Raw genomic sequence first — 8,812 nt, 5'->3', positions numbered from 1 at the left:
GACACCCCCCAGGAGCCACCATTCGGCATGCTCCCTGAGCAACTGGGGGAAGAGTCAGTGTGGGAATCGGGCAGGACCAGGGTTGCATCCCAGCTCTGAGCTCTGAGCAAGTGGTCTGAACCTTACTTTCCTCATCTGAAAAGTGGGGAAAACAAGGAAGCCCTCACGAGGAAAAAGCTTAATTAACACGTGAAGATTCTTGGAGACAGGGCCTGGTGCACAGAGTTTCAGAGGATAAGTAGCCAGCTGTGGCGGCCGTCCAGCAAAAAAACAGACCAAGCTTGGAGCCAGACTGCCCGCTCTGTCACTTACAGCTGTGTGACCTTGGACAGGTCACTTCAACTCTGAGCCTCAATTTTCTCATCTCTAAAATGGGATTCCTGAGAGCACTGCTTTGTGGGGGTCGTAAGGAACGATATGCTAACACACGCACTAAGAACAGCACCTGGCATACCAGTCTCAATAAAAAGCTTAGTCATTGTAAGCCAGGCATGGTGGCTCACGTCTGTAATGCCAGCACTTTGGGAGGTGAGGCAGGAGGATTGCTTGAGCCTAGGAGTTCAAGATCAGCCTAGGCAACATAATGAGGCCTCATCTCTACAAAAAAATTAGCCGGGCATGGTAGCCGTGCCTGTAGTCCCAGCTACTCAGGAGGCTTGAGGCGGAAGGACTGCCTGAGCCCAGGAGGTCAAGGTCGCAGTGAGTCCCAACTGTGCCACTTACTTCAGCCTGGACAACAGAGTGAGACCCTGACTCAAAAAAAAAAAAAAAAAAAAAAAGGTTCGAGACCAGCCTTGGCAACTTGGCGAGACCTCGTCACTACAATAAATAAAAAATTAGTCAGGTGTGGTAGTGCACGCCTGTAGTTCCGGCTACTTGGAAGGCTGAGGTGGAAGGCTCACCAGAGGCCAGCAGGATGACACTGGGGGTGGCTGTGAGTGGGCCCCTGCACTCCAGCCTGGGTAACAAAGTAAGACTCCAACTCAAAAAAAAAAGCCTCAGCCACTCTGGTCGACAGGGCATGGGTTAGATCGTTTTCCTGAGCTCTTATGGCTGAAATTTCTATATGACAACACACAAAAGGGCTTTACAAAGCGCTCAGGTCACAGTGAGTTCTCCACGTTAGTTTTCGCTCTGGTGATGGTTGTTGCTGTGGTTGTTAGGGGTTCACTGCACTGACTAGTTCTGTAGTACAAGACTGGTTTCTGTGTTTCCAACAACAATGATTTGGTGTTCGTAATTAATTAGATACTATCAGGAGTTAGTAAAAACAGCATCTTCAAATATGGCTAATAAAAAAGGTGAATTGAAAAGGGTTACAAAACTGCAACTAAAGAAAACACAAAACGTATTGGTTTTGGTGGAAATGTCTTACTTCTTTCCAACTCTTTAAAATACAGATTTTCTGAGTTTTCAGCATTTTGTCATATGAGTTAATTAAAGATTTATTTACTTCCTTCAGTCATTTGAGTCAGTCCCTGGGGATTTGGCTAAACTGAACTCCGGTATTTTGGAACAGTGTCTGTTGACACAAATATATTTGGCATCACCAGGGAACTTAAAACTACATACAGACGGTGTCATGCTCCCTCACACTCATGATGACGGTGTTATGGGGGGGCATGCGTGTTGCTAAATGGTTCTGTGCTGTCATTTCCACGTTGAACACGCGGGCATGCCAGTTTCAGGTTGGCGGCGGCAGTTACCAAGACGGATCTCCAGTTTTGCAAACCTCTTAGCGCAGCACGCTGGAGTCACCCCAGAATCCGGCGAGATAAGCAGCAGGACAAGCAGTGGCCTCTCACTCACCCTCCACCCGCCTTGCGATGACGGCGAGGCTGAGGTCCGTTCCTTCACTGGCTCTGGCAGAGATGCCAGGCCGGTCTCGCCAGCCTGGAAGACTCAGGGTCATGCCTGAGATTTTGTTTTGATTCTGCCTGGACAGTTCTCATCTGGGAGAGTCCAGTAGGCAAAAGGAAACTAAAAATTTAAGAATTCGGACACTGGCAGGCTCGGGGGAAATGCTGGAGGCTCTGGGTCTCTGCAGGGACGTTTTCCTCTTCCAAGTAAGAGGTAACATGAGGAGGCCCACCAGGCTGAAGTTCAGACTTGTCACCTCGCTGTGGCTCAGGCTTTCCCGGGGCCTTTGGAGGTCAGAGAGGCTCTGGCCACTTCCACACGAAACCAAAACCAGAGACGAAGAACAAGTTTGCCAAAGTAGGGCTATGGTATATTTTATAATTGGTGGTATATTTAAATGTCAATATCTAACAAGTAAATAATTCCAACGCACACATTCCGTTCAATACAATTATGCCATTCCCGAAGTAATTAAGGGAGCTATCAGGAGATTCAAAACGCTGCCAGTAACAGGACATAGACCTAAAGTCGAACGGTCTTCTTTCTTCAAACCTGTCAATGCTTCTCTGCAACTCTGTGACCCGGTGGCACTCAGATCCTCTGTGACAGCAAGGCTCTGGGCCAGAGGCCCTCCTGCTGTCCCCTTCTCAGTCCCAGGGCATTTGTCCTTGGGCATGTCCCGCTTATATAGATAGGTACCACTGCCTGTCTTGTTATTTTTATTTTCTTTTAGAGGCAGCGGCTTGCTGTTGCCAGGGCTGGAGTGCAGAGGTGCTAACATAGTTCACTGCAGCTTGGAACTCCTAAGCTGAAGTGACCCTCCTGCCTCAGACTCCCGAGCAGCTGAGACTACAGGCACACACCACCTTTTCTTTAAGAGACAGAGTCTTGCTGTTTAGCCCTGGCTGGTCTTCACTTCCTGGCCTTAAGCTATTCTCTCGCCTTGGCCTCCCAAAGCACTGGGATTTCAGGCTTGAACCAGCGTGCCTGGCCTGCCCTGCCTGTCTTTCTAACGTCAGCCTTCTTTTGTGGTCAAGCGAGTGGATTGATTAGGCCAAGAGCCTGGGCTGCACTGGTGCACTTACTAATGGCATTCTTTGTTTTTTCCCAGTTCACAGGCCCTGAGTCTGATCCCTGGGTTTCAACAAATGACAGTCAAGAGCAGCCTAGAGCCAAGGCCAAGAAGATGTTGACAGGGCCGACAGGCCTCAGTGGGCGGTGGGGGATGGGAGAGACTCAGCGGGAAGTAAAAGGACATCACCCTCCAGGAGCCCACGGAGCAGGGCTCCTTCAAGGGGAGAGGCCCCTTGGCAGCGCCGCAAGGGCCTGGGTTCCCTCAGTCTCCCAGGGCCGCACACGGGCCAGAGTTCTGTCTAACCCCAGGCTGCACTGTTTCCCGTGAGGCTGTTACCTCCGGCTCCCTGTTGTTTCCGAGCCGGGCAGGGTGCCTGTGGCTTTGCCCCTAACCAAAGAACACAGAGTGTCTGCAGACATCAGAGGGGGCCTCCAGGCGTGGGGGAGAAGCGAGTGAGTGCGTGGTTCTGGCAGGAGCTAGCGGCCTGAGGCTGAGCAGCCGGGGAGAGGCGCAGATGGCTCACCCAGATGACCACACGGGGTGGGGGGGGTGGCCAAGTGGGCTGGGGGCAAGAAGATGCCTTAGAATCGGAGTCAGTGCCCCAGGAGCCCCGCCCTTGCCTCTCAGCCCAAACCTCTAAGCTGTACTACAGAATAACTTGGTTGATGAGCACAAGGCTTACCGATGTTTTGATCCATCCAGTCTGGGCTTCATATGGAAGCCGAGGAAGCCCATAAAATACGTCAGTCCAGTGGCTCCACAGGGGCTGCCCGTTCCCCCAGAACACACTCTAAAGTCCTTTCCAAGATGCGCGGACACTTTGGCACCAAGAGACCCTGCCACGTCTCCAACCCAACTGTCTCCCGTTCTCCCCAGTCTCACTACCAGGCCTGGCCCGTGGCTCTCTTCAAAGGCAAACACCAAGCTCTGCTCCGCATGCTGTCCTGATAACCACAGGACCCGCACCCTCTTGCTTCACTCAGACCCTCGTCTACCCTCCCCGTTTACTGCAGAGGGGGGGTGTCTCACTACGCTGCCCAGACTGGTCTAGAACTCCTGGCTTCAAGCGATCCCCCCATCTCGGCCTCCCAAAGTGCTGAGATCACAGGCATGAGACACCACACCCGGCCACTGACACATCTTAAAACACTAAGATATCACACATGCAAAGAAAGTGGAAACAGAAACACGTAAGCGCTGGGAGGAAAGGAGCCTTGGTACGTGCACTGGTTGGGAGAAACACTCGAATGCGTTCAGTGTGTCTGCACCAACGTGAACTTTGCAGCAAGTATGTTTCCTGGGCAAGCGTGGAATGGAGCTCTCCCAGGAGGTGAGTCAGTGCAGGCCGCATGCTGCTGCAGTCGTGGGATCTGGGAGGAGGGCGGGCATCTGCTTTGGAAAACCAGGAGCCTGGACAGGGCCCTCGCGGGAGGAAAGTCTCCTCCATCTGTACCGGGAGGGGGTCTGAGCAAGGGCCAGCAGGGGCTGGGAAGGACTGAAGACCTGCTCACCTACACAGACAAACCCGGAAGCACGTTCCCCTACTACGGCAGAGGAGAGGAAAGGGCTGGAAGGCCAGAGGAAGCCCCGGGTCTCTCTCCAAGCGGCAGGCCCTCCCTAGAATGTGTCCTGCGATGCCCGATGTCTGGAACTGCGATCACAGTGGCCATTTAGGCAAGAACTGACCTGTCCAGGGAGCACCACCTGCCCTGAGGATATGGCAGATTGACACTCTTCTGACTTTTTTTGAGCATCATTTCAAATAAATTATCGTTCTCATCTCAGCTGTCTCCCGTTCTCCCCAGCCTCACTTCCAGGCCTGACCCGGGTTCTCTTCGAAGGCACACACCAAGCTCTGCTCTGCATGCTGTCCTGACAACCATAGGACCCGTGCCCTCTTGCCTTGGCAGAAACAAATCCACATGGCACGAAGAGGGAGAAGGCAGGAGAATTGTGCAGGAGGGGCAGAAAGGGGTAGGTGGAAGGGGAATTGAGCAGTTCGCCAAATATGCGCACCCACACCATCAAACGCCTGATGTACTGAAACACTCAGATTATAGTTTTTTGAAGTCCAGAATGAGAGAAGTCAAGTTGTTCCACATCAAATCAGGCAAAAAGGTAGTTCTTAGCATTCTTGGTAAAAGATGACTTTGAGAATATGACGATAACTAAAGCCTCCTGGCCCAGAAAAAAGCACATATGTCTTACACGCAATCCTATTACATTAGGATGACTCATTATAATGCCAAAACGGACCCCAGATGGTCACCAAACACACTTAGTAGACTGTGTAGCCCCATCTCTTGACTGCTGTAAAATCTTTCTTGCATCGAACCCAATGTTTCATCCTACAGTTAAGCCTCTCTCTGCTTTTTGTCTGCTTAGCTTAAGAAAAGGTCGTTTCAAGCTCCTTGTGTGTTTTTCCTCTATGCCTGCCAAGGGCCGTGACACTTCCCTGTGCGTATCCTTGCTTTAAGCTGAAACATCCCAGGCTTTCCCCACAGCCAGTGCTCCAGAGGGCCAGTTCCTTCCTGCTAACAGCCAACAGTCCCTTGGGCATTCTGCACCCTACTGTAGGGCTAGGTCTGCTCGAGCCTCCCCTGCAGCAGATAAGGCCACGTGATGAGGCTTTAAGCCAGTGATTTGTAAGCACCGTGCCTTGTGGCCATCCTCTTCCCCTGTAGTCCGGAATGAAGATGCAACAGCTGGAGACCCACAGCCGTCCTCGGCCTTGGAGGAGGGAGACGGCAGCACTGCCTGTCAACTCTTCCAGGAAGGCGAGTTCCGCGGAACAGAGGCCTTGTTCACCAGGATCCAGGCCCCTTGCCCAGCACTCGAACAGTGTGAGGCCTACACTTGGGCTCGACACAGAACGGGTATTGGGTGATGGGTGGCTGTGCTGTTGACTCCGGACCCAAACATAAGCAAGGCCTCAGCTGCTTTCCAGAAGCAAAGTTTCACTTACTCCAAATCACAGCCCTCCCAGACTTGCCGCCCTCACAGACGGGTAGTATCTTGCTCCTCTTGAGGCGTGCCAGAAGACCCTTTGAACAAAATGTTTTCAAGTCTGAATTCATAACGATGCTTCCCAATGTCTGCCTGCTTAGCAGGTTTAAAATTCTTCTGTCTCCAAGGTCATGGATATCAATTTGTGTGTGTGTTGTCTGTTGTTAAATGCAGAAACTATTTTGTAACTAAAAATAGGCATTGTCTCAAGTCTAGAAGAATCATCCAAAATGATATCAGTGACATTTCCAGGACTTCAGACAATATTATTATCAATGCAGGAAGCTGTCGCTAGGTTCCAAGGATTTAACTGGGTGTTGATGAATGAAACTGAACTTTGTTGAACCCTCTCCCCTTCCACTGTGGTTTTCCACATTTCAACATATCACTTATTTTTGTCCTCAAACTTTACATTTTTTCAACAGAATTAAATTAAATATTAATCAGGCAGGATGCAGTGGCTCACACCTGTGATGCTAGTACTTTGGAGGACCAATGTGGGAGGATCGCTTGAGCTCATTAGTTTGAGACCAGTCTGGCCAATACAGCGAGACCGCATCTCTACAAAAAAATTAAAAAATTTAGCCGGGCATTTCTGGCACATGCCTGTAGTCTCAGATACTTGGGAGGCTGAAGCAGGGTACTGTTTGAGCCCAGGTCAAGGCTGCAGTGAGCTATGATCGTGACACGTTACACTCCAGCCTGGGTGATACAGCAAGACTCTGTCGCTAAATAAAATTTAAAAAATAAAAACATTAACTATTGCTCACCCCTTCCTCCTGCTTTCTGGAGTGATCCTTTTCTTTCTGGGACAACACTCCCTCTAGCCCTTTTTCAGTCTCTGGTTACAGGGTTTGCACATGTTCATACTTTCTGCAATCACATATAATTTTCTTCTTAATTTTTTTTAGACTCTTCCCCGAAGTTGTTGCTCTACCTTTTAACTCCTCACGACAAATAATGAGCTCCATCTTCCCCTTTTGCGATATTCGTATTTATACCTGAGCTCCTTGATTTTGCTCAAGTTTCTTTTCGATTTACCCACCTTTGAGGGAAGCCATTATTTGCTTTTTGTTAGGTGGGTCGAGCTTTTCTGAAGAGCAGGCTTACCTCTGCAGAATTCCCTCTTTCCCAGAATATTTTTCTGAGAAGCCTATTGAGACAGAGAAAAACAAAGGTCATCACGGAAGCCCTTTCTACACTGCTCCTCCACCAGAAATGTCTCTGTGGTCACACCGGGCCTGTCTCCCTGCCGGCCTGTCAGTCAAGGCGACACCCCTGCTCTGGGCAGCCTGCCCTTCGCCTTCCCGGGTTGTGCCACGACTTCTCAGACACCCCCTCATGATGACTCCCTGGCTCTTCTCGGACAGTATCTGGCAGAGAAGCCCGCAGTCCCGTCCTCGCCTTCCCACCTCCAGCTCACTTCCTCCCCACGGCTACAATCCCGCTCGCTCGCACACGCCCGGCCACTGAGCCACCAAGGACAGCGGCACTGCGGCCTTCCTGCCCTCCTGGCAATATGCGACTCTGTGCTAGGGTACCACCCGTTGGGCACCTGTTGATCCGGCACCATGCTGGGTGCTGCCGCTTCTGAAATGAGACCACCCTGGACACCTGGTCTGTGCTGATCGCAGAAGCGAAGCAGGGTAGGGCCTGGTCAGCACTTGGGACGGCGGTAACAAGAGGCACACATCACTCTCATTCTCGCAGGACCCACTGGTCAGTCTTTCCAGCAGGTCAGGCCCTTGGCTCCCTCCCCACCGCACAGGCCTCATTCACACCCCTCAAATCTGCCTGCTCTCCAAGGTCTTTCCCTCCCAAGACCCTTGTTACTCAACCTCTCAGTCACTTCCACACCCCAGCTCCACTGCTTTCTGTAAGTTCTGATGACAATACAACTTCAAATGTTGTTTCCATGTAGCAGCTTTCTTTCCTTTTTGGATTCGGTGCTTCACCATGTCGCCACAGCCTCGATCTCCTGGGCTCAGGCAATCCTCCCACCTTGGCCTCCCACGCAGCTGGCACTACAGGCATAAACCACCATGCCCAGCTAGTTTTTTTATGTTGCAGGGAAACAAGGTCTCGCTGTGTTGCCCAGGCTGGTCTTAAATTCTTGGGCTCGAGCAATTCTTCCACCTCAGATTCCTAATGTGCTGGGATTACAGGTGTGAGCCACTGAGCCCAGCCTTAAGAGTCATATTTTACACAAGACATCTAATTTGTTACAACCATAGATTCCAAAGCTCCATGAAAGTAATCACTAAAAATGTGATAAACTTGGCATGTGATAAACTTAGGAAACGTCCCCAATTTCTCTTAGTGGTCTGATTTAGTGTGTACTATACTATTTGGTTTTTTGAGTTGGAGTCTCGCTCTGCTGCCCAGGCTAGAGTGCAGTGGCATGCTCACGGCCACCACAGCCTCAACCTGCTGGGCTCAGGCGATCCTTCCACCTCCGTCCTCCAAGTAGCTGGAAATACAGGCATGTGCCACCATACCTGGCTTTTTATTTATTGTAGAGACAAGGTCTCTCCATGTCGAGGCTGGTTTCGAACCCCTGAGCTCAGACAACCCTCTTGCCTCCACCTCCCAAAGTGCCCAACTTCTACCATACTAGTATTACACTAAGTCTGTGTGGTCTGCGCAGCATGTTTTGAAAATGCGAGTTGGGGCGGCACAAAAGGAACCGGGCCTGTGGAGGTTCACGCCCGACTCTCAACCACAGAGCTTCCTTTCACGGGGAAGCCAGCCAGGGACCGTCTTCTCCCCAACCCCCTCCGCTCCCTCTTCGTCTCGAGGGCACGGCGCACCCCAGCCCCCAGCCCAGCCCCCAGCCCGGGGCCAGCACATGCTCCCCCTCTCCCTCCTCGT

This window comes from Carlito syrichta, unplaced genomic scaffold (assembly GCF_000164805.1).
Source record: "Carlito syrichta isolate Samal-C Ts95f unplaced genomic scaffold, Tarsius_syrichta-2.0.1 Scaffold154360, whole genome shotgun sequence".
NCBI lineage: Eukaryota > Metazoa > Chordata > Mammalia > Primates > Tarsiidae > Carlito > Carlito syrichta.
This window is presented reverse-complemented; position numbering follows the sequence as displayed.